Genomic DNA, 25,578 nt, shown 5'->3' with positions numbered 1-25,578 from the left:
TCAGAATTTATTAATTGGAATATGTCAGCTTTTGGAAATGTGCATCTGTGATATTTTGCAATACATGATCAGAAAAACAGTCACCAGACAACAAAGGTAGAAAAAACTATTTTCATTTTAGTGTTTGTAATATGTCCACTTTGAGAATTTACATCTGCTATCATATTTTGCACTGTATAGCAACGTGTTTCTTTCTGTTTTTCTGGTATTGTGCTGCATGCAGAGTCTAACTTCTTAGGATTTCAGGTTAATTTTTGAAGAATTTGAATAGGGGCTTTCTCTGTTCTGCATGTATGACTGCCAGGCCAAGTGTCTGAACAGGGATCTGTTTGTTAGGTTCTGAGATTTTGATAACACATTATTTTTCAGAGTTGGCAAGACTGTCTGTTCTCCTAATTCCTGGTCTGTATGCTAATTTGGTTTGTGTCATTTTGGGTATACGGCAGAGATTATTTTTTTTTTCCTGGTAAAGGGCTTCTAAAACAGGCATCATGTTATGAGAATCAGGTTCTCAATGTTAAAAGTTTATTTTTATTTACTTATTTATGGCATTTTATCCCACATTAAACCTGAATTGGATTGGAACCTGGGCGCATTTAATTTTTTTTTCCTGGACAGAGTAATGCATTGCCCCCCCCCCCCCACCCCGGCTCTCTCCCTGGCTATAGACAGCTCTGCAATTTGGGGGGGGGGGGGGCGAGGTGGACCGGGGAGAGAGCCTGTTGTTAAACATTTACCAGCACACCACTGTATATACTCTTAACTCTCCCATCTTATTTTTTAGGCTTCTAGTATTTGTATACAGGCACTTCAAATTGTGTTTTTTTCCTTTGATCTACAAGCTGCTTAGAAGTTGAAGGGATTAATGTGCATCCATTATCCTGTTCTCTCATTAAGCACACCTAGCATACTTTCAGCATTGTTTAAACTTCTCTACTGGGATTTCCTAAATGTCCTGTTTCAATAGTATCCTTCAAGGATACTCCACACCGAACCATGCACTTCGGGGTGACTGTTGGCTCCCCCACCTCCATTCTAGTTTAAAAGCTGCTCTATCTCCTTTTTAAAAGTTAGCAACCGCAGACTGGTTCAATCCCGGTTAAGGTAGAGCCCATCCTTTCGGAACATTCTCACCCTTTCCCAGAATGTTGCCCAGTTCCTAACAAATCAAAATCCCTCATCCCTGCACCATCGTCTCAGCTTTAGAGCTCTGCCTGCCTTTTGGGTCCTGCGCGTGGAATGGGAAGCATTTCTGAAAATGCAACCCTGGAGGATACGGACTTCAGCTTTCTACCTAAGAGCCTAAATTTGGCTTCCAGAACCTCCCTCCCACACCCATATTTTCCTACATGTACCAAAACAGCCGGCTGCTCCCCAGCAATAAGATCCTGTCTAGGTGAAGCATGAGGTCTTATATAGTTACCCTCCACATGAACAGCCTGTTTCTAATACAATAAATCAGGCACTAGTATCCCAGGTCTTAGGGACTGATACACAAAGAGGGACATAATCGAAAGGGATGCCCAAGTTTTGTTGAGGGGGACGACCTCATAAAACGTCCCAATGGAGGGACAGGGAAACCTGTATTATCAAAACAAGATGGATGTCCATCCGTCGGGGATGCCCAAATCTTGAAATTTTGGTCGTCCCTAGACTTGGTCGTTTCTGATTTTCGGCGATAATGGAAACCAAGGACGCCCATCACAGAAACAACCAAATGCAAGCCATTTGGTCATGGGAGGAGCCAGCATTTGTAGTGCACTGGTCCCCCTGACATGCCAGGACACCAACCGGGCACCCTAGGGGGGCACTGCAGTGGACTTCATAAATTGCTCCCAAGTGTGCTGAGCCCCATAACACTCACTCCCCACAACTGTACACCACTACCATAGCCCTTACAGGTGAAGGGGGGCACCTAGGTATGGGTAACATGGGTTTCTGGTGGGTTTTGGAGGGCTCGCTGTTTCCTCCACAAACGTAACAGGTAGGGGGGGATGGGCCTGGGTCCGCCTGCCTGAAGTGCACTGCAGTACCCACTAAAACTGCTCCAGGGACTTGCATACTGCTGTCATGGACCTGAGTATGACATCTGAGGCTGGCAATCAATATTTTGAAAGATATTTTTTTGAGGCTAGGAGGGGGCTAGTGACCACTGGGGGAGTACAGGGAGGTCATCCCCGATTCTCTCCAGTGGTCTGGCATAGAGGCTGGCAAAAAATATTTTTAAAGATATTTTTTGAGGTAGGAGGAGGTTAGTGATCACTGGGGGAGTACGGGGAGGTCATCTGGTCATTTCGGGCACCTTTGTCATAAGAAAAACACGACCAGGTAAAGTCATCCAAATGCTTGTCAGGGATGCCCTTTTTTTTCCATTATGGGTCGAGGACATCCATGTGTTAGGCATGCCCAAGTTCCACCTTCGCTACACCTCAAATGCGTCCCCTTGACCTTTGGCCATCCCTGCGACATTGTGCAGTTAGGAACGTCCAAAATTGGCTTTCGATTATATCGATTTGGACGACCCTGGGAGAAGGATGCCCATCTTCCGATTTGTGTCGAAAGATGGGCGTCCTTCTCTTTCAAAAATGAGCCTGAAAGTCTACCAGACCAGCAACGTGCTTTTTAGACCGGTTCCAGATGGCTTAGTGAGCATGTTATTCAGTGGGAGATGCACAAAGGGGCTCTGCTAACCGTTTTCTGTACACAGTGGCAGCCAACGAGAATCACATGGAAATACATGCAAATGAGCTGATTAGTATTTAGATGTGCATTCCATGGGATGCACAGCAATTTATGAGCAATGAAAAGAAGGGACCACCTACATTTTGCAGAAATTTTATGGGAGTTCTGGTGCAGTAGTACGATGACAGCAGCTTCTCAGCAGAGCAGTCATGGCTATTAGGCAGAATTTTCTTCCACTTTTTTGCTCACTTCTTGACAGCAGACTTCTACAGGGTCATCAGTGTGTTCAATGATCATCTTCTGCCAATGAGAAGTGCCTTCAACCAGCACAATTCCTGCCGACAGGTTGCCCTCCTGTAGCCGGATGTGAACAGCCTCTGAACAGTTTAGGATTATAAATCATGTTGGGATGTTTTTGGCATTTTCCAGCCCTTCTAGTTTTTACAGGCCTGGGTGGGATGGATCCCCGGTGCTTCCTATACCCTGCATCCAAGCAGGGGCTGCTGTGTCCTTTTCTTTCCCACACCACTCCCTCATTTCCCGTGCAAAAGTGGCTCATGAAAGAAAATCCGACCCCCAGCTTCAGGCGTTCTTCACCAGGGCTCAGGTTGGGAAGAAACATGGAAAATGAAGATAAGCAACAGAGCGCCAAGCCTGGCAACAACCTCCCCCAACTCAGGCACATCCCAGTCACTGGGAATAAGGAGAAGGGAAGTGCCAAATCACCCAGCAAAAGTTTACTTCTACATGCTGCTTTCATGCAAGCACATATAAGTTTGTTGCACGTATGAAAGCCGTGTGCACTGAAACTGTGCTTACTGATTGCCCTGGTGCTTTTCCTAACCAAGCTGCAAGGTAAAGGTCTGTGCAGCTCATTTGCATGCAATTACGTTTGCCCGCTATTTCCACATTGGTAATTTTTACTGGGGTTGAAATAGCGGGCAGTTCTTTCCGGGGGCTTTTTTTGCATCTGATCCCCAGTGTTAAAACTTGGAAACTGTATATAGAGTATTTGGATTTCAGTACATCAAGTCATCAACTAAAAGGAATCTTCTATATTCCACAGTCGAGCCATTTACACTTAGAGATAGATTCAAGAAAGAGTGATAAATATTAGGCATGCAAAATATGGGTGTGAAATGCCAATTCTATAAGCAATTGTACATGAAATTGCCATTATAGAACAGAGCGTAAGTTAAGCACGCAACCGGCACTATTCTATAAGTTGTGCACCCAAAGCTGTGCACTAGTTGGAAATTTGGGCATGAGGATAGTGATTTCAAAGGCACAAAATAATAATGACATTTGAATTATCCTATTTTTTTCAGAACAACTATTCAATGTACATTCTAAAGAAAGAGTGTTTTGCTGATCAGGTTTTCTCCAGATTTGAAGTTGCTCTAATCCTATATGCAAAACTGGGCATTATGAATTGTTTCAACTATAGAAAATGGAGGGGTCATGGAACAACCAACGCAACAAGCAAAAACAAAAGCCAAAAGTAATCCACAGGAAACGTTATGAAATCAAACAAAAGTGCATACAGATTGGAAGGAAAAGCCTCAAAGTTGCTCAAACCTTGGTAGATGATACAGAGCGATATAAACAGATCTCAACTTTTGCATGACTAGGTGGCTATTCTGATGTCAAACATACTTGCCAACTGGACACTGATGCAGTTTTTGAAAAACGCTGGCCATCGTTGGCCCGGGGGCAAGTTAATATCATTATCTACCCAACTGAAGTTGTATTTAAGATAAGTTACTTTTTGATGTTATACACGTTTAAGCACTACATATTTGGGGTTTTGCATAGCACTTGACTGGTGGTGCTGGAAGGTTTTTGCCTATGATGAAGCTGAGATCTGCTTAGATCTATATTGCTCTGTATTATCTACCAAGGTTTCAGCGACTTTGAGGCTTTTCCTTCCAATTTGTATGCACCTGTTTGATTTCATAACTTTTCCTGTGCTGTGCTTTACTTTTTGCTTGTTGCATTATGAATTGTTTTCCAGGTGCTAACATACAAAAGCCTTGAACAGTTATTTACTTCCCCAGGCTCACAGTATGTTAAGCATTACTTTACTATAATAATACAACTAATCAAACCAAGATCCTGAAATTAATTAGTGTGCTTTAGGAGAGATGTACTAAGAGGACACTTCTACTTTCAGTCTATGGGAAAAGAGTTTCACACCATTTTGAAAAAATATATTACACACAGATCCTTTGATTACAGTGGTTTCATATGGGGTATACATCTAAAGGGGTTTTCTAAGAATTGAAGAAAACCTGAAAAATAAAGTCGCACCCTTTGCATGGTGGTGGTAGGATTTAAAAGGGACAGCTGGGGGCTTCTCATTTATACTCTATAGGCACTTTAAATTCTACTGTTGCCACTCGAAGGAAGCAACTTTTTTCGTTAGCTAGGGAAACATCCAGCGATAGTTATTTTTCTTGGCCTGTTCTTTCACATTTGTTCATCTTTACTGTTTTTGGCATTAAAAAGCTGCTTCAATTTCAAGCAAGGGAAAAAACAAACAAACATAAACACACTCCACAAGGATAATAAGCAGAAAAAAGAAGTAATGTTAACGTGGCATTCTTATAAAGGAGGAAGGGAGGACATGGAAGCCTTAAATATGAACCAGAGACAAGGCCATTGGATGTCGTATAGCGCACAGCTATTTCAAATCCCAGGCCTACTGTGTGTAATCGACCGCTTGTAGCCATAGTCCAAGAACCTATGAATGGGACAAAAAACTATTTGAAACCTTAATTTCCATGTATCACAAAATCTCTCAATCTAAAAAGTAACAATAAAAAAATCTAAATGATATGTAGGAAAAAGCGACTACTTAGCTGCACAAGCAGAAACAGCGCTGGCTTGAAACTCGGACACCTGGCACCCACTTTAAAACTCTAGCGTTTCAGTCAACAAACCTGCTTCTGGGGTCTTTGGAAAAGTCGCCAATTTCAAACTTATCCTACGGCAAACGTCATCCCAGGTAGAGCTTTCTACTTATTAAAAAGCTGCTTTACATAATATAGATACATTTTTGCATGAAATAGATTTTAATGGGAAATGTTATTCCCGCAAAGTGTACTTTATTAAGTGCCCCCCCCCCCCCCAATGCACTTTGAATGAAAAATGGCACCAAATACCTGAAATGTGGGATCATTGCATATTTCCAGGTATCTTGTGCCGGGCCGTACCCATATCCGCAGCAGGTCTCCAAGGTGAACAGCCTCTATTGTTATTGTTATTAATATTTTTACTGCTGTAATTGTCTGTTGCTTATGTTTGATTTATTCTTACTGTACACCGCCTTGAGTGAATTCTTTCAAAAAGGCAGTAAATAAATCCTAATAAATAAAATAATAAACTTTTTCACATGAAGTGCACCTTTTTGAAGTCAATTTATGCTTCAGTACATGAGGCAACAAGTTCCAGCTCTTATCATTGATTATTTTTTAAGGCCAGATTCATCATGGTCTCTTCATCAGACTTGATCAAAACCCTTAACAAATCAGGCCCTCATTGAAACTTCAGCCTGAATGTGCACATGACTGTTTTAGCCTAGAAAGCGTACATTAGTGTAGTGACATAATCGAACGCGAACGCCCATCTTCATGGGCGCCTATCTCCAAGGACGGGTACACGAAGGGGCAGGACAGACCGTATTTTTGAAAAAGATGGCCGTCCATCTTTTGTTTCGATAATACGGTTTGTGCCGGGCAAATGCACCACATTTGGGCGGATTTGAGCTGGGCGGTATCGGTTTTCAGCGATAATGGAAACCGAAGGTGCTCAGCTCAAAAACGAACAAATCCAAGGCATTTGGTCGTGGGAGGGGCCAGGATTCATAGTGCACTGGTCCCCCTCACATGCCAGGACACCAACCGGGCACCCTAGGGGGCACTTGTAACAATTAAAAAAAAAATACTTCCCAAGTCTATAGCTCCCTTACCTTGGGTGCTGAGCCCCCCCAAATCCCCCCTAAAACTCACTGCCCACAAATCTACACCATTACCATAGCACTTATGGCTGAAGGGGGGCACCTAGATGTGGGTACAGTGGGTTTTGGGGGCGGTTTGGAGCGCTCCCATTTACCACCACAAGTGTAACAGGTAGGGGGGGATGGGCCTGGGTCCACCTGCCTGAAGTCCACTGCACCCACTAACAACTGCTCCAGGGACCTGTATACTGCTGTGATGGAGCTGGGTATGACATTTGAGGCTGGCTGGCATACAGGCTGGAAAAAAAGTTTTTAAAGTTCTTTTTTTTTGGTGGGAGGGGGTTAGTGACCACTGGGGGAGTCAGGGGGGTCATCTGGGCAGTTGGGGCACTTTTTGGGGACTTGTTCGTGAAAAAAAAGGGTCCAAAAAAGTGACCCAAATTCTCGCTTCTGGCTCCCTTCTTTTTTCCATTATCGGCCGAGTACGTCCATCTCTCTTCGGTCCCGCCTTCACCACGCCTCCGACATGCCCCCATCAACTTTGTTCATTCCCGCGACAGACTGCAGTTGGAGGTGCCCAAAATCGGCTTTCGATTATACCGATTTGGGCGCCCATGAGAGAAAGGCGCCCATCTCCCGATTTGGGTTGAAATATGGGTGTCTTTCTCTTTCGAAAATAAGCTGGTAAGTGTACTAAGTTGTGCTGCAGTCTAGAACAAGTTTTCAGATGCATGCCTAACACAGATTTTACATGTGATGCAGTAAACAAGTTGTATGCAAATAATATGGGAGTGCATGTTAATTCTAGAGTGCTGAATGTGCATTAGCAGCAGCCATTGTACTGGGATCTGCAAAAGCATTGCATGTACATACATGATTATATCTGGGATGTATATCTGGAATGCTAAATGTATATGTATAAATACTGGTATATCAGTACGTAAGTTTCTGGAATCAAGCTCACTGCCCACCATTTTTCAGCCACGGCACCTCGTCCGTAATTCTACATTCAGTGACATGATCGCCTCAGTTCCTTATCTCCTCTGCCATTGTATTTGTCAATAGAATATCCATTTATCCTCTTCAAGAAAAACAAGAAAAGAGTTGTGGGTAGTTTAGTCTGGCACAAGAAACTGGCATCCCACAGTAAGCTTAGTTTTTTTTTACTCCTCCTTAGACTGTGCATGAAATCCTCAGCATTAGAAAAACAGGCATTAGTTGTGGGTGTGGTAAATAGCTAATGCTTTCTTTACCAATGGATTTAAATGAGCAGTGTATGGATATCTATGCAACTATTTACAGTTTTCTCTGAAGCTTAACTCCTCTGCATGGGGGGGAGGGGCTTTAACAGCACAGAAAATTAGTGCACACCCATGCTAAGCTGTGCACTAATCCTACTGCACTTTATTACGTTGGCCTCAGAACATGAACACCAGTGGCGTAGCTACAGGTGGGCCTGGGTGGGCTGTGGCCCACCCAATTTGTACTCTGGCCCACCCACCAGCTAAAGATTTCCTCCTCAAGCAGCCAATGCCTTTCCAAGCGGGAGCTGGCACCACACACTGGCCCCTCTGCACAGGCTCAGTTTTCACCAGGCAGAAGCACTGAGCATGTACGGAATACTGTCAGTGGCGTCAGCTCAAGTCAAGTGCTGTCAGCTGCTGTTTGGAACAGCACCGGCTACCCGAGGAGGAAGAAATGATCAGCTGGTGCAGTTTACGGATCCCCACCAGCTCAGGTATTTAATATTTTGCGTTTGAGGGTAGGGAGAGAGGCAGAATGTGGCGAGCACAGTGGGGGGGGGGGGGGGGGGGCAGGATGGGCTGAATTCTGTGCCCATCCATTTTGAGCTCAGGCCCACCCAAAATTGGCTGTCTGGCTACGTCCCTGATGAACACATTTCTGTCCTTGTTACACACCTCCAAACTTTCCTATTAGAAGCACTATCCTATAGGCAACAGAATGGTGGGGGGGGGGGAGCAGGTACATGGGCCATGGCCCCCACCAATGAATTGACCAACACAGCATGGGCAGTGAGAGAGCTTGGGGGGCGGGGCTGAAGATAAGGACCAAATAAACCATCTACCAAAAAGAAATCCTGGAGCCCCTTCATCTGATGACAGTACATAACCAGATTTCATACGGATACTTAGACACTGCATACAGACAACATAAGGAGAGAATTTGAAGGCGTTGCCGTTGCATTCTTCATTAGCATAAAACAATTTAAGAATTGCTGCCAAAAACTAAATGAAACAACTGACTTTTTCCCCCAGAAGAAACAATTAAATTAAAATTAAATTAAAACCTGCCTACCAGAAAAAAAACAACAGGAATTAAAACCAACTTCAACTGTATCATTGATATGCATACCTGCAGCCTCTTTTTTTTTCGCTACAAATTTCTGAAACTGTCAATATAAATTCATACAAACATGCCTAAGGGGTCCTTTCACAAAGGAGCACTAGCATGTACTACAAGTAAACGTGCTAAATCTTAGAGCCGCTCATATATTTCTATGGGCATCTCTAGCGTTTATTGCGCGCTATTCATTAGCGTGCACTAAAACCACTAGCCTGCCTTTGTAAAAGACCCCCTAAATGTCCTAATCTGAGCCTCTTAAGTTGTTCCACTTGTATTGCTGCCAACATCGTGAGCATGTTATCTATGTATAAGAATTTTCTAATGTGTTGCTTACTAAGAGGTTTCATTTGTATTGTGATGATATTGTAAGTTTCACATCTGTGTTATATGAATGCTCTTCCATGCTATTATGATATATCACCTACATTCTCCAGACATTTATCATATTTATTTTATTTATTTGGATTTTGCTCACACTGTTTTTCAGCAGTAGCTCAAGGTGAGTTACATTCAGATTCACTTGGTATTTCTCTGTCCCTGGAGGACTCACAGTCTAAGGGAAATGTTTACTTCTTATTTCTGTGAGGGCGGGACACAGTGAGGGAAGGCTCGCCCGAGGCGATCTGCCGCTTACACACAGAAGGCGCTGCGCTGCCGATTTCGAGATTTTTTTTTTTAATGAAGGTGGTCGGATGGCAGACAGAAGGGAGCTGAGGGTAGGTAGGTGGAGACTAAGGAGCGTGGGGCCGGCGGCCTGGGAGCAGGAGAGGGTGAGATACCCTGGTGCTGGGCCCTCCTTGGAGTCCCGGGCCTGGAGAATTTAGCACCCCCCCTCTCAGCGGCCCTGATGGAGGGTTAAATGACTTGCCCAAGATCACAAGGAACAGCAGTGGGATTTGAACCAGGAACCTCTAGATGTCAAGACCAGTGCTCTAAACACAGGCCACTCCTCTACTCTGTTGGATAACTGTTCTATATACTATTTTAACATGTATAGTTCTTACACTAACATGCTATTCCTAAGCAGCGGCGTAGGAAGGGCAGGGCGGTGGGGGAGGTCGGGGAGGTCCACCCCGGGTGCACACTGCTGGAGGGTGCAGAGAGCAACCGTGCGCCTGTCAGCTCCTGTTCCGGGACAGAGGGAGCAGGGAACAAGCGGAGCCGACAGCGTGCGCCTGCTCTCTGCACCCTCCAGCAGTCAAGAATGCACCTGGGGGGGGGGGGGCTTGATGCGCCGGGGAGGGGGTGTCATTGCACCGGGGGGGGGGGGGGGTCGTGCTGCACCCTGGGGGGACGGACGCCGCTGCACCCACGGGGGGGTCGCAGCAGCGATCCGCCCCGGGTGGCAGCCGACCTAGGATCGCCACTGTTCCTAAAGAAGGGTTTAGTTTGCCTAACTCCAAGTTTAACTCATTTATTGTTATATTTCTTCATTTTACTATTTTAATGCTGTTAACATAAATCGCAAATGTTAATGTCAAGCTTTACCTGCTGTATACCACCTTAAGTGAATCTCCTCTTAAAAGCAGTCAATAAATACCAATAAATAAATAAAACATAACCTGTGATGATAAATGAACTGGATATTTCTTTTTGCTCTTCTGTTGCTGGCGTTTCAGATTGATTTTGCCCTGAAACAGTTTTGTTTCAATTTTAACAGATCAGTAACAGTTTGATTGCTATTTTGATACAGAAAGACATTCGAGTTTGAGATTATTAAGCAACAAAACTTACCAAGAGACCTGACAATATTCAAGCCCAGACGAGAGGTTTTGAAGATAACTACTAGAATCCCTCAAACAGACCAGAAGTAGTTTACCCATAGGGTCGCAATTTGCAGAAAAAGGACAAGAAACAACCACATGCAATTCTTTATACCATGTGCTAACGCTCCCTTTACCTTACTGTACATTGTGTACAGACGTGTCCAATTTCTGCAAACTTTCGCAGCTCAAAACAGGTGAACCAGCTGTCAGCATATGTTCTGGCAAACAATCCCACTGTTAACCTGCAACTTGCAGCTCAAGTTTCATATATAACAAACACAACTTTGCATCCCTGAAAACGGAGTTCCTGCTTTTCTAAAACTTTTTGCAGAGTATTTTTCCGACGTGCCCACATTTGGAAGTGCCCATAAAAGCCAGGGAGGTCATAAAGTAACTTTCCGAGAGGCCTACGGGTCTCCCTGTCGTTAAACAGTTCCTCACGCTGCTTGGATGCGAGTCCAGAAATGAAAACACACCTTCTCCTCTTTGACATGCACACCCAAGTTATTTCTTCTCCCCCCTTGCAGCAGAAAGAGGCCTTTGAAGCTCTGAAATCTGACACTAGGCTTCTCAACAGAAGACCTCCCCCCACCCCCTTTCACTAAAATCAAAAGAGGATTCGATCGCTAAAGTGAATAAAAACTTACAGTTTATTCTCCGCGACTGGCTGTTTTCCTGCTGCAGTGCAATCAGTCAATGTGTGTTGGAGGCTGTTCGAGCACCACCCCAGAGCCAAGATATACAGCACTATCTGCGAGGCTTGTATGTAAAGAAGGCGTGCCTGGAGAGAAAGCCTCAACACGGATATGAGGAACTCACCTCCGGCAAGCCTTTCTTGTGACTCAACTGCCTTCGAAATACGTATTCATTCTGCTCGTGGTTAAAAAGCCCACGCATGAAATGAAAAAGTGTTGCTAACGTTCCAACAGCTCGATGCCACTAATCCTCTGCTCGGTTTGCTAAAGTGGTCCAACTGCCTTATTTGAGGCGATCAACAAGCTGTTTTTACAGAGCCAGTGCTTATATATCTTAAACAAAGAGGGGAGATTGAAAAAAAAAAAAAACATGCTTGCCTTAATACCAGTAATACGGACATTCCTTTGCAATTAATTGTCACCTGTCTTGTTATCCTTTATCGATGTGTTGTGATTTTATATTTCCATCAGAGAGTGATTTATTTTGAAGGGCAGCTGTGCAAATCTGTAGTTGTACATCTTTCAATGTAACATTTTCTGTTTGGTAAACCCTTGAATTTGTCGCTCAGGTAACACAATAGTACAATATTTGCGTTCTCTGTGTCCAATGTTCCCATCAATCTGTTGCCATATGGCTTATTACGGGAACATTGGACACTAAAGGGTTAAGTGGAGAACTGTATCCTGTAATACTGCACAGCTTCTCCCAGCACCTCCCAAAGGCAGTATGGGAATTTAAACAAACGTGATGCAGGCAGGAAGCTGTTGGTTTAGGTAGCCACTTGATTTTGACAATAGAAAATGCCATCTAAATGTGAGTATCATCCTGTCTATTTTAATCTATGTTGGAAGCCAGGACTTGTTTAGCCTCTTTATTTAAAAAAAAAAATCCCTATGACACACCTAGCCAGTCACTGGTAGATAACTGCTACCATTTTGAACCCAGCATAAGGGAGGCAGGATATACCAGGGATCACTTCTGCCTCCCCGCCCCCTAGGCAGGAGGGAGTCCCTTGGTAAGACCCAAGGAGGGTCAGGGTGGGAGTCATCATCAGAGGGGATCCTTTGTCAGAGGGCATGGAGAGGTTCAGAGGGATGTTACTATGCCTCAGGGGCGTAGCCACACAACAGATTTTGGGTGGGCCTAGGGATGAAGTGGGTGGGCACCAATTGTTTTCTCCCCTCCCCCCCCCAACCACCACCCAAAAAATATCTCAGCTGGTGGGAAAACGCTTCTTTCCACCTTGGCAGTCTGCAGCAGGCATGTGCTGAAAACTGGACATACGCAGGTGCCGGTATCATGGATAGCAGCGTTTTCGTTACCGTCTGGAGGAAGTCTTCAGCTGGCCGAGCTTGGGATCCCACAGCTACCACTAAACGTGTGCTACTGTTGGGGTGGGCCTGAGCCCTAAGTGGGTGGGCCCAGACCACCCAGGCCCACCTGTGGCTACGCCACTGCAATGCCTTTCTCATAGGGTATTGGGAGGTTCAAGGCAGACTATTATGCTTTTGTTGGAAGGGATATGTTTCCGATGCTATTTTGGGGTTCAGAGGAGGGCAAAATGTTTTTTTTTTTTTTAATGTATCAGGTGGGTTCAGAAGAACGAGGGATATGTTACTGATCTAGTCAGGGGAGGAGGAAATGTTCTTGATACAATCAGGGTGTTCGGGGGGGAGGAAAGATGAGAGAACTTCTTGATGCTGAGGGGGGTGAGGTTCAATAAAGCCTTAATTCTGTAGGAAGCATTCATTTTAAAAGGCTGCACACATGGATCAGAGAAGGATGATTTTTTCTATGAGAAGCTTATAGAAGTATTTTTTCACGGAGAGAGTAGTGGATGCTTGGAATGCCCTCCCGCAGGAGGTGGTGGAAATGAAAACGGTAACGGAATTCAAACATGCGTGGGATAAGCATAAAGGAATCCGGTGCCGAAGGAATGGATCCTCAGGAGCTTAGTCAAGATCGGGAGGCGGGGCTGGTGGTTGGGAGGCGGGGATAGGGCTGGGCAGACTTATACGGTCTGTGCCAGAGCCGGTGGTGGGAAGCGGGACTGGTGGTTGGGAGGCGGGGATAGTGCTGGACAGACTTGTACGGTCTGTGCCAGAGCCGGTGGTTGGGAGGCAGGGCTGGTGGTTGGGAGGTGAGGATAGTGCTGGGCAGACTTATACGGTCTGTGCCTGTGCCAGAGCCGGTGGTTGGGAGGTGGGGCTGGTGGTTGGGAGGCGGGGATAGTGCTGGGCAGACTTATAAGGTCTGTGCCAGAGCTGGTGGTTGGGAGGTGAGGATAGTGCTGGGCAGACTTATACGGTCTGTGCCTGTGCCAGAGCCGGTGGCTGGGAGGTGGGGCTGGTGGTTGGGAGGCGGGGATAGTGCTGGGCAGACTTATACGGTCTGTGCCTTGAAGAGCACAGGTACAAATCAAAGTAGGGTATACACAAAAAGCTGCAAATATGAGTTATCTTGTTGGGCAGACTGGATGGACCGTGCAGGTCTTTTTCTGCCGTCATCTACGATGTTACTATGTTACTATGTTATAAAGTTGCTGCTGCTGGATGGGCTGGCAGATACCCTCCACTCCTGCAAGTCACAAAGGTAATTTACAAAAGACTCTGATTATAACACTATGCCTTCTGGAGGAGACATTTTGACTTGCCCTGAAAACTTCATTTTTGTTTTGTTTTGTATTTTTGTAGGTGCTTTTGGCCCATAACCGTTTCCTCACCATGTATTGGTGTTACACCCCTGACACAGTCCTATACTGTGGTGAAACATGGCTATGTTAGGTTATGATTTGTAGGTTATTGAATGAGTGTTGTAGTTTATTGTAATAAAATTGTGCTCATTTTTTGTTGTTCATCATAGATTTATTGTCTCTTGCCATACACTGAAAAGGCAAAGTCTTGCCACAGTGGTTTGCACCATGAAAATATCAGGGTGTCACGGTTGTGCCCAGGTTCCTTGCTTACAGACACCTCGGCCCCCAGTGGTTAAACCTGGCCGGTGCTGGGAACTGATGGCTTACCGTTTCCCATGTTCCAGAAGATATGCTGATCCGGTCCGGATCTTCCAGCCTTCCAGAGTGTTTTGGGAGTTTTTTGGAACCAAGCAGTACCCGTACTTAGTGAACTCCCTTGCAGTGGCGTAGGAAGGGGGGCGGTGGGGCGGTCCGCCCAGGGTGCACGCCATTGGGGAGGTGTCGGCTCGCTGGTTCCCTGCTGTTTCTGCCCCGGAACAGGTTACTTCCTGTTCCGGGGCAGAAAAAGCAGGGAAGCAGCAGAGCCGACGCAGCTCCCAGTGACGTGCACTGGGGGCGGATCGGCCCTCCCGCCTGCCCTCCGCTGCAAGGTAAGGGTGCGTTTCGGGGGGGAAGGGTGCATTTCAGGGGGTGCTCTCCGGATGGGGGGTGCACCGTGCCCTGCACCCGGGGGGGGGGGGGGTGCGCAGCGGCGACCTGCCCCGAGTGTCAGGCACCCTCGCTAAGGCACTGCTCCCTTGTACGTTGCCTTTATTAACCACCTGGGTAGGTCTCTAGTTTGCCTTGCAACAGAGGTCCTCAGAGATGTTTCCTTTGGTGAGAGTTGTTGCAGTGCGTCTGTGCTATTTTTTCCTTTTGTGTCTTTGACCCTGCTTGTCTCCTAGATTATTCTCCTGCCTGCTGCCTGCCCAGACCCGGCTTGTTTCTGGACTATTATTCTGCCTTCTGTCTGCCCAAACCCGGCTAGTTGTTGAATTATTCTCCTGCCTGCTGCCTGCCCAGACCCAGCTTGTTTCTGGACTATTCATCTGCCTGCTGCCTACTTGGGACCCCAGCGTGTTTCTAGTGTGACCTGCTGTTTGTCAGCCGGCTGCTGTGTCCTACAGTTCCGCCTTCCTGTCCTGTACGGTAAGTCCTGCCGGCCGCTTGCAGCCAGGAGCTTAACTCCTGGTGAAGGGTGGCTAAGTGTAGGTGAAGTCTTGCTCCAGTCCACTGTGTTCCAGTTCCGTTTTGCCTTGTCTTGTGTTTGGGTGATTGTCCTGCCGCCGCCGCCGCCTCTCGGCAGTGGTCCAAGGGCTCACTATCCAGAGGTTCGCCGGGAAACCTGACACAGGGCTAGATTATGTTATTTGCATTATACACTGGTACGACTACAAAGGTCTTGCATCAAATGGAAGAAAGTAGGGGGAAGACCAATCCGATTCCAACTTAAAAACTTTATGCAATATGAAATCATCAACAACAATAAAAATAGCAAGTTGATAGGTCCAGACTCATACAGTAAATCATAAAAATAAGTATGTGCAACATAAAAAAGTCTGCAGATCAAGACGACACAGATCTGTATTTCAGCTATTAATCCTTCCTCAGGAGTCACAAGATCTAGCCAAGTAGTTGTCAAAATCGTATGTAGGCAAAAGAATTTTTAAATGAGTCTGCATGTTTGAAGAATGCACACTGACAGACAATACTGTCACTGCTGCAAAGAACCAGACTTCTTAGCTGTGCGGGTTCTGGCTCTGAATATCGGGTCAGCATCCATAAAACTTTGTTTTTCTTTAAAAAAAAAAAAGCCCCTGAGCCCCCTCACACCCAATAATGCCCCCTCTTCCTCTCCCCCTCCCCCAGCCCACATCGACCCCCACCCGTAAAGGTAAGACCCTGGGCTTACCTACATCCCTGGTGGTACTGTAGGGTTGTTAGGGGCAGGAGCACACAGCTCCCTCACTCCTGCCCCTTGTGGTGCCTCTGTAAAATGGCTGTTGTGACCTCTTATGGCAGCTTGTGGTACCATGAAAGTTCATGGAAGCCATTTTATAGAGGTGCTGCAAGGGGCAGGAGCAAGGGGGCTGTGCTCCTGTCCCCAACCTCACTGGACCACCATGGATGTAGGGGGTGGGGGGTCTTACAGGGAGGCCTTAATGCGGGCTGGGGGAGGGAAGGAGGAAAAGAGTGGACATTTGCGCGGGCAGTGGGTGAGACAGAGCTCGAGGGCTTTTTTTAATGAGAAAAAAAATAAAAAGGATATGCTTGTTCTGGCCCAATATTCAACTGGGGCCGCATAACTCATATGCAGCCCTGGCTGAATCTCGGCCAGATCCGCATAAGCTCCAGGTAGGCAGGCTGCCCAAAATGATCCCCGATATTCAGTTAGAGGACATGGCCTGGCACTGAATATTGGGGGATAATTTAGCCGGCGACAATCAGCATTTTAAAAAAACACTGACCGCTTCTGGCTGAATAACAGGGGGACCTTAAATGAAACGGACTAGAATACAAGGTTGCTAAGGTCCTCCCAAAGAGCATTCCCTAACCACACCCTCTCCAAATAAAATCACATGATGTGACAGTCTCAAAGGAGGCTTCGTCACAGTAACTCACATACTCTGGAAAACACTTTCAGAAAAACCTTAATTTAATACAAAACTATCTCTGCTTCAGGAAGTGGATGAATGGAAGAAACAACTGGCTTGTTAGTCACATGCAGAAAGACTAACAACAGCTACAAATACTGTAGTAGGACCTGTTTATCCACTCCTACTTTAGCTGAGATCATTTTCATGCACTTTCTGTGATTTCATGTGCAATTCTTCCTTAAATTAGAATAATAGGAGATAGAAAATAAGGGTGACTAACTTATTTGTCTATGTGTTCCACCTCTGCTTGTACCCTATGCTGTCTATAAAGATATTTTAATTTGTATTGTGTTGACATTGTTAGTAATGTTGCTTGTAATGTTATTTGACTATTTTTACTGCTGTCTATTTCCTATGTGTGGCTTATTTTTGCTAAATACTGCCTTGGGTGAATTGTTTTCAAAACCACAGTAAATAAAGCCTAATAAGTACCGTATTTTTCGGACTATAAGACGCACCGGACCATAAGACGCACCTAGGTTTTAGAGGAGGGAAATAGGAAAATTTTTTCCTTTTTCCCTCCTCTAAAACCTAGGTGCTCCGGTGCGTCTTGTCCAAATCCCTCCCTCCGAGTTCGGGATCGCCCTCCCCCCGGCCCTGTCACCACTTCTCCCTACTCACATCACGCGATCTTCCCTGGTGGTCTAGTGACGTCGGGGCAGGAAAGAGCCCCCCTCTTTCCTGCCCAGCGCGCTGCTCTCCATCCTCCTGTATGCAGCCTGACGGTCTCGGCGAGATTCAAAATGGCCACCGAGACTTCAATTCTCGGCGGCCATTTTGAATCTCGCCGAGACCGTCAGGCTGCATACAGGAGGATGGAGAGCAGCGCGCTGGGCAGGAAAGAGGGGGCTCTTTCCTGCCCCGACGTCACTAGACCACCAGGGAAGATCGCGTGACGTGAGTAGGGAGAAGTGGTGACAGGGCTGGGGGGAGGGCGATCCCAAACTCGGAGGGCGGGCGGCCAGCCAGCCAGCCAAATCTACCTTCGGACTATAAGACGCACCCCCCATTTTCCTCCCAAATTTTGGGGGGAAAAAGTGCGTCTTATAGTCCGAAAAATACGGTAAGTACTTGAGGGAAACTGCTGCATATGAATGGCATTTGTCAATAACCTAGAAAGCAGTTGACCAAATTCTAGAGGTATAACTAACTGTTCTGCTTTTCACTGCAAAGTGTAAACCCTACTCCTTCCCCCAATATGAAATTCTGCCTTAGGTATAAAAAGGGTAATTTTTTTAGAAGGTCATCTAGTATATCCAAGTCCCTATTTTATGAAGACACACAGGAGTCATAGGAGTCTTTATAAAATACTAGCAAAAATCCCACAGAGATAGTGACTGTGTGGAGGCTACTGGGCAGACAGTTGGAACAGCCCTGAAACTTCCTGGGTTTTTTTTTTTTTTTTTAGGTGCTCTTAGCTCTTAACTTTTTTTCTTACCAGGTACTGGTATTATGCCCCTGATACAGCCCTTAACAGGGCGAAACAGGGCTGTGTCAGGTTATGAATTCTGGGTTGTTGAATGAGTGCTGTAGTTTACTGTAAGGAAACAGTGTTAAATTCTTCATTGTTTATCTTTATTGAATGTGCTGTGGTTCTTTGCTTTGGTTTCTGTGGATCTGTTGCCTTTTTTGTGTTTCTGGTGAGAGACGGTGAAATCATTGCAGATGATAGACACAGCTTCTGAAGGTTGCTTGGATTTAGAACATCAACATAAGGGTTGAGTCCATCTGTACCCCAAGGTTCCTGACCTGTGATACAAAGAGACGTTTGTAGCTCCCAAAAGGGATGTTGATGTTGAGTTAGGGACCCACAGGAGCACTGTTTTAGTTGGGTTCAGCAAAGTTTGTTGTTTTTAGACTATTCTTGGATTGCCGTAAAACAGGCAGTCAGTTTACCCAGGACTGTCGGTAAATTTGGTTCAAGAGTATAAATAGCTGCACATCATCCACATAGATGTAGGACTGAGTATCTATTAATCAAATAAGGTCAGTTAGTGATCTGAGATAGATATTAAACAAAATGAGTGGTCCTTTTACTAAAGCGTGCTAACGGATTTAGTGCACACTAACAATTAGCATGTACTAAATGCCGTGACGCCCTTAGGAATATAATGGGCATCTTAGCATTTAATGCATGCTAATCACAAGCGTGCACTAAATCCATTAGCATGCCTTAGTAAAAGGACCTCTAAGTGATAGAATTGATCATTGTGGTACCCTTGTTGCCAAAGTGGTGATGAGGTGCTGCCAAATAGAATGAACTTGTCTATTTGATAGGATCTGAACCAGGCAAATACTGTTCCACTGATACCTGATTCTGTTTTGCTAGTTGTGCTAGCATATTATTGTGGTACACAGAGTCAGAAACTTCTGAGAAATCCAGCAGCAGTAAAACCAAAGCAAATGCCCTGTTTCAGTTTCTGTGAAGATCATCTGGAAGGATTACAAGGCCCATCTCCATTTCATAACCAGGTCTGAACCCAGATTGACACGGATCTAGCCAGTTTCTCCCTTCTGGCCATTTGTTGAGCTGAATGCAAATTGTTTGTTCTATAGAAAATCTCCATTTTGACATGTACCCCCCCCCCCTCCTCTTTTACAAAGCCATGCTAGCGGCTGCTATGTGGTAACGCTGACACAGTCCATTCACTTCGAATGGGCTGTGTCAGCATTACCACACTGGCAACCATTAGCGGGGGGAGGGGGTTATTATGTAACAAGTTAACAATAAGCATACTTATGGGATTAATTAACCTGGGTAGAAATCAACTGGCGGTAAACACCCAGATGCCAATTATATTCCTAGGGGCGTCTCAGTGTTTACCATCAGCTGATTTCTACAGCAAGCTAAAAATACTACCATGGCTTAGTAAAAGACCCCCTTAGTCACTTTACTTGTTTCAGTTTCCAGATCATTTATAAATATGTTAAATAGCACCAGCCCCAGAACAGAACCCTGCGGCACTTCATTGTTTACCCTCCTCCACTGAAAAAAAATAGCCATTTAACCCTACCCTCTGTTTTCTATCCATTAACCAGATCCTAATCCACAACCAGAGGCGTACCTAAGGTAGTTGACAACCGGGGCTGGTCAATTTTTAACACCCCCCTCCAAAATCCAGTACTAGGCATACCGAGAATACAAAACACTCAGGACCTATAGAGCAATTCTACCATACCGTAAGCAGTCATTTCTACGAGTCACACAAGGAAAAGGAAAGCATCTTAAAACACTACAGTGAGCACTAGAACATCAATTCACCTATTGTAAAACGAAACCAGACAGAATAATACAGATCGTCGATCCTGCACAGTCAATGCCAACTGAAAGCCATGTCTTTTTCACAAACACAGATACACCCTAATCCACTATAGAATAAGTAATCATAAACTTTTTATTTAGACAAAAATTAAACAGAACCCCCAAGATGCCAGACTGAGCATACAATGCAACACCACAGAAACAGAAAATGGCCCCTAGTACTGTGTAAAATATAAAGACAGCAGATATAAATTTGAAAAACTAACAAATACCAATCACCACTTTACAAATTAACAAATAGAAATAAAACAAATAGTATCATTTTATTGGGTTAATACATTTAGCTTTCAGAGGCCAAAACCTCCTTCCTCAGGTCAATACAGTATAGTGCTGTTACAGTATCTTATCCTGACCCGAGGAAGGGGGTTTTGTTCGCCGAAAGTAAAATGTATTAAAATTAGTCCAATAAAAAAGATTACCTTATTAACATGTTCTATTTATAAACATTTATTAACACAGCTACAATACTACTTTATCCTCAAGCAAAAAAATAAAAAAATATATTTTATTTACAGTTTGTTGTCTCTGGTTTCTGCTTTCCTCATCTTCTTTTCACTGTCTTCCTTCCTTCCATCCATCCAGCATCTGTCTTCGTTCTCTCTGCCATCCAGTCTCTACCCTCTCTGCTGTCCCCTCCATCCAATGTCTGCCCTCTCTCCCTGCTCTTTCCATCCACTGTCTGCCCTCTCTATCCCTTCCATCCACTGTCTGCCCTTTCTCTCTGCCCCTTCAATCTACCATTTGTCCTCCCTCTCTCATCTATCCAGGGTTTGCCCTCCCTCTTGCTCCCCCTTCCATCCAGGGTCTACCCTCCCTCTCACCCCCCTTCCATCCAGGATCTGTCCCCTCTCTCTATGCCCCCTCTTTTCGGCCCCCAGTTCTAGCCCCATTATCCCACCTGCCCCTAGTTCCAGCCCCAGCCCACATCTCCCACCTGCCCCATTTTCAGCCCCCAGTTTCAGTCCCACTATCCCATCAGCCCCCAGTTTCAGGCCCAGCCCTCTTCTTCCACCAGTGCCGAGCTTCAGCCCCAGCCACTTCGCCCTGTCCCCTTTTCAGCCCCCAGTTTCAGCCCCTGCCCCTTTTCAGCCCTCAGTTCCAGTACTGGCCCCTTATCCCACCTACCCTCCTTTACAACCCCCAGTTCCAGTCCCCTTCATCCACATGCTTTGCATTAGGGTCCCCCTTTTCAGCCCCAGAACCATTCTCTCACCTGTCGCAGGCATAGCCCCAGTTCCAGCCCCTTCTCCCATCTGAGTCCTCCCTCCCCGACCCAGTCCCCTTCTCCCATCTGAGCCCCCCATCTCCCTTATGAGCCCTCCTCCCCGACCCAGTCCCCACCTGCCTACCAGCTCCGTCGCCAGACGACCCTCTTCTCCTGACACCCGGCACCTGACCCAGCCTTTAAAAAAAATCTCTGAAGCGGCGGTGCGGCACCTCGCGTCTGCTCTGCGTGTAAAGGAAGAAAAATTGCCTCATTGGCCGGCCTTCCCTCACTGTGTCCCACCCTCTGATGCAACTTCCTATTTCCGCGAGGGCCGGACACAGTGAGGGAAGGCCAACCAACGAGGCGATTTTTCTTCCTTTACGCACAGAGCAGACGCGAGGTGCCGCACCGCCACTTCAGAGATTTTTTTTAAAGGCTGGGTCAGGTGCCAGGTGGCAGGAGAAGAGGGTCGTCTGACGACACGGAGCTGGTAGGCAGGTGGGGACTGGGGCACCAGCGGAGCACCCCCCACCCGCTGACACCCGGGGCAGACCACCCCGACAGCCCCGCCCTTGGTACGCCACTGTCCACAACAGATCATTGCCTCATATCCCATGACTTTTTAATTTTCTCAAGAGTCTCTCATGAGGAACTCTGTTGAAAGCTTTCTGAATATCTAGATACACTACATCAAGTGGCTCATCTTTATCAACATGTTCGTTCATGCCTTCAAAGAAATTAAGCAAATTGGTGAGGCAAGACTTCCCTTGACTGACTCCATGCTGACTCTGTCCCATTAAACTATGTTTGTCTATGTGTTCAGCAATTTTATTCTTTATAATAGTTTCCACTATTTTGCCAGGCACTGAAGTCAAGCTTGCTGGTCTGTAATTTCTTGGATCATTCAAGAACCCTTTTTAAAAGTTGGCATTACAGATCACTAACAACATATTAGCAATTTCATGCTTGAGTTCTTTTAGTACCCTGGGTTGCATACCATCTGATTCAGGTGATATACTACTCTATAATTTGTTGATATGGCTCAGTACATCTTTTCAGATTCACTGAGGTTTCTTTCAATTCCTCCACATTGTCACCCTTGAAAACCATTTCTGATACAAGTAGATCTGTTAAATCTTCTTCAGTAAAGGCCAAAGTAAAGAATTAATTTACTCTCTCCACCATGGCCTTGTCCTCCATGAGTGTCCCTTTTGCTGATTGATGATCTAAATGTCCAACAAATTCCCTCACAGGCTTTCTGCTTCTGATATACCTGCGCCCACAGTCTGTCCTCTCCTGCTCCTATCCGTGCTGGCAGTCAGGATCTGCATGATTGCATTAATGCAATATCGCACTAACACAGTCATCCAGGTCCTGGGCGACATGCAGGAGCAAAGGAGAATAGACAGCAAGAAGAAGCTTGTCGGCACACCCTCTTGGAGGCAGGGCCCACGGAATTTTGCCCCTCCGCCCCCCTCTCGGCAGTCCTGGGCCTGGAGACCGAGCAGAGGTACGGACAATGCAAGGCAACAGCGGCAATCACAAGTAGGAAGGGAGAGCAGCCAGTGGCGTAGCCAAGGGTGGGCTTAGGTGGGGACGTATCTAAGGCAGAGAGTGGATAGTAAAAACCCACCCAGAAGATAGTGAACTGATCAAAGTAGTGATATCAAAATTTCTTGGGGCAATAGTGGAACTTTATCATACAATATACCACATAAACTAAAAGACACTTTCATATTAGGCTAATATCCTTAATACTATAGCAAGTTTTAAATTATTGAAAAACTCAAAAATACTAAGATGGAGTTAGCAGTCCAGCAGCGAGAGGGGTGCTATCCAGTCTTTTGCATTGAGTGTCACATGTATGATTATCTCCCAGTTGGTTAGCTGTCATATGTGTGTGCCCGATGCAAAGAGCTCCTAGCTCTCAGAGAACGTGTCTGTTCTCTTCAGGCTAGAGTAGCAGACTTGATGGAGCTGAGGGAGACAGAGAGGTACATAGAGGAGACCTACAGGGATGTTTTAGAGATGTCCCACCTCCAGTCTGGTAGCCCCTGTGCTACCTTGGAGGAGGGAGGTCTTTCTCCTAGAAGGAGAGCATCACCCTGGTGAAGTAGGAAGTACTCCTGTAGCCAGGACCTGCCCACCAGGGGATGTAGTATCCTCTCGCACTTAGGATATGTCTCCAAGTGCTGCCTGGGAGGAAAAGGTTAGGACTGCTGTTGTAGTTGGTGATTCGATCATTAGGCATATAGATAGCTGGGTGGCTGGTGGACGTGAGGATCGCCTGGTGACTTGCCTGCCCGGTGCGAAGGTGGCGGACCTCACGCATCACCTAGATAGGATATTAGATAGTGCTGGGGAGAAGCCGCCTGTCTTGGTACATATGGGTACCAATGACATAGGAAAATGTGGGAGAGGGGTTCTGGAAGCCAAATTTAGGCTCTTAGGTAGAAAGCTCAAATCCAGATCCTCTAGGGTAGCATTTTCTGAAATGCTACCTGTTCCACGCACAGGGCTCAAGAGACGGGCAGAGCTCCGGAGTCTCAATGCGTGGATGAGATGATGGTGCAGGGAGGAGGGTTTTAGATTTGTTAGGAACTGGGCAACATTCTGGGGAAGAGGGAGCCTATTCCAGAAGGATGGGCTCCACCTTAACCAGGGTGGGATCAGGCTGCTGGCATAGGCATTTAAAACTAGAAATGGGGGGAAGGCTGACAGTCGCTCAAAAGCGCATGGTTCGGGATAAGGTATCTTTCAAAGATATCACCAAAACAGGGAAGATAGGATATCGTGATAGTGAGGTTGCAAAAGAGACCGGAGTAAATCAGGTGTCCTTAAATAAAAATAAAAATCAGACAACAGATGGCAAATTAATACTGTCAAGTACTAAGCATGATGTAAATAGGAACAACAAACATAGTTTGAAATGTCTATATGCGAATGCCAGGAGCCTAAGAAATAAGATGAGAGAGTTAGAATATATTGCATTAAATGAAAACTTAGATATAATAGGCATCTCTGAGACCTGGTGGAAGGAGGATAACCAGTGGGACACTGCCATACCGGAGTAAAAATTATATCGTAGTGATAGGGTGGATCGAATTGGTGGAGCGGTAGCATTGTATATTTTCGAGAGCCTTGAATCAAATAGATTGAAAATTCTGCAGGAAACAAAACACTTCTTGGAATCACTGTGGATTGAAATTCCATGTGTAAAGGGGAAAAGGATAGTGATAGGAGTTTACTACCGTCCGCCTGGCCAGGATGAACAGAAGGAAGCAGAAATGTTAAAGGAAATTAGGGACACAAACAAACTGGGCAGCACAAAGATAATGGGTGATTTCAATTACCCCGATATTGACTTGGTAAATGAAAGATCGGGGCACGCTAGGGAGGTAAAATTCCTTGAAATCAAGGACAGCTTTATGGAGCAGCTGGTACAGGAGCTGACGAGAGAAGGAAAAATTCTAGACCTAGTCCTTAGTGGAGCGCATGATCTGGTGCGGGAGGTAATGGTGCTGGGGCTGCTTGATAACAGTGATCATAATATGATTGGATTTGATATTAGCTTTGAAGTAAGTATACATGGGAAATCAAATATGTTAGCGTTTAACTATTAAAAAAGGAGACTATGATAAAATGAGAAGAACGGTGTAAAAAATAAACGTAGAGGAGCGGCTCCGAGGGTCAAAAATTTACATCAGGCGTGGATGCCGTTCAAAAACACCATCCTGGAAGCCCAGGCCAAATATATTCCGCGTATTAAAAAAGGAGGACGGAAGACCAAACGACAGCCGGCGTGGTTAAAAAGTGAGGTGAAGGAAGCTATTAGAGCTAAAAGAAAATCCTTCAGAAAATGGAAGAAGGAACTGACTGAAAATAATAAGAAACAGCATAAGGAATGTCAAGTCAAATGCAAAGCGCTGTTAAGGAATCTTTTTTAGGTATATTAAAAGCAGGAAGTCGACAAAAGAATTGGTTGGACCGCTAGATGACAGAGGTGTAAAAGGGGCGATCAGGGAAGACAAAGCCATAGCGGAGAGATTAAATGAATTCTTCGCTTCAGTCTTCACCGAGGAAGGTTTGGGTGGGATACCAGTGCCAGAAATGGTTTTCGAAGCTGACGCGTCGGAGAAACTTAATGAATTCTTTGTAAACCTGGAGGATGTAATGGGGCAGTTCTACAAAC

General features: G+C 45.6%; 1 protein-coding gene across 2 annotated transcripts in view; it reads right to left on the bottom strand.

Annotated features, from left to right (window-relative positions):
- RAB27B (RAB27B, member RAS oncogene family) overlaps positions 1 to 11,695 on the bottom strand; it is a 128,100-nt gene extending 116,405 nt beyond the window's left edge. The window contains exon 1 of one of the 2 annotated variants that reach the window (XM_030192964.1): positions 11,418 to 11,695. The gene's annotated coding sequence lies outside the window, so the exon portion shown is untranslated. Of the gene's footprint in view, positions 1 to 10,904; positions 10,974 to 11,417 lie in introns of those variants that run through there. The other variant, XM_030192965.1, reaches the window with a different exon arrangement.
- Positions 11,696 to 25,578: the final 13,883 nt, after the last annotated feature.

The sequence above is a fragment of the Microcaecilia unicolor genome, chromosome 2 (genome assembly GCF_901765095.1).
Source record: "Microcaecilia unicolor chromosome 2, aMicUni1.1, whole genome shotgun sequence".
Classification (NCBI taxonomy): domain Eukaryota; kingdom Metazoa; phylum Chordata; class Amphibia; order Gymnophiona; family Siphonopidae; genus Microcaecilia; species Microcaecilia unicolor.
The sequence above is the reverse complement of the archived record's forward strand: the minus strand, read 5'-3'. Positions and strand labels throughout refer to the sequence as shown.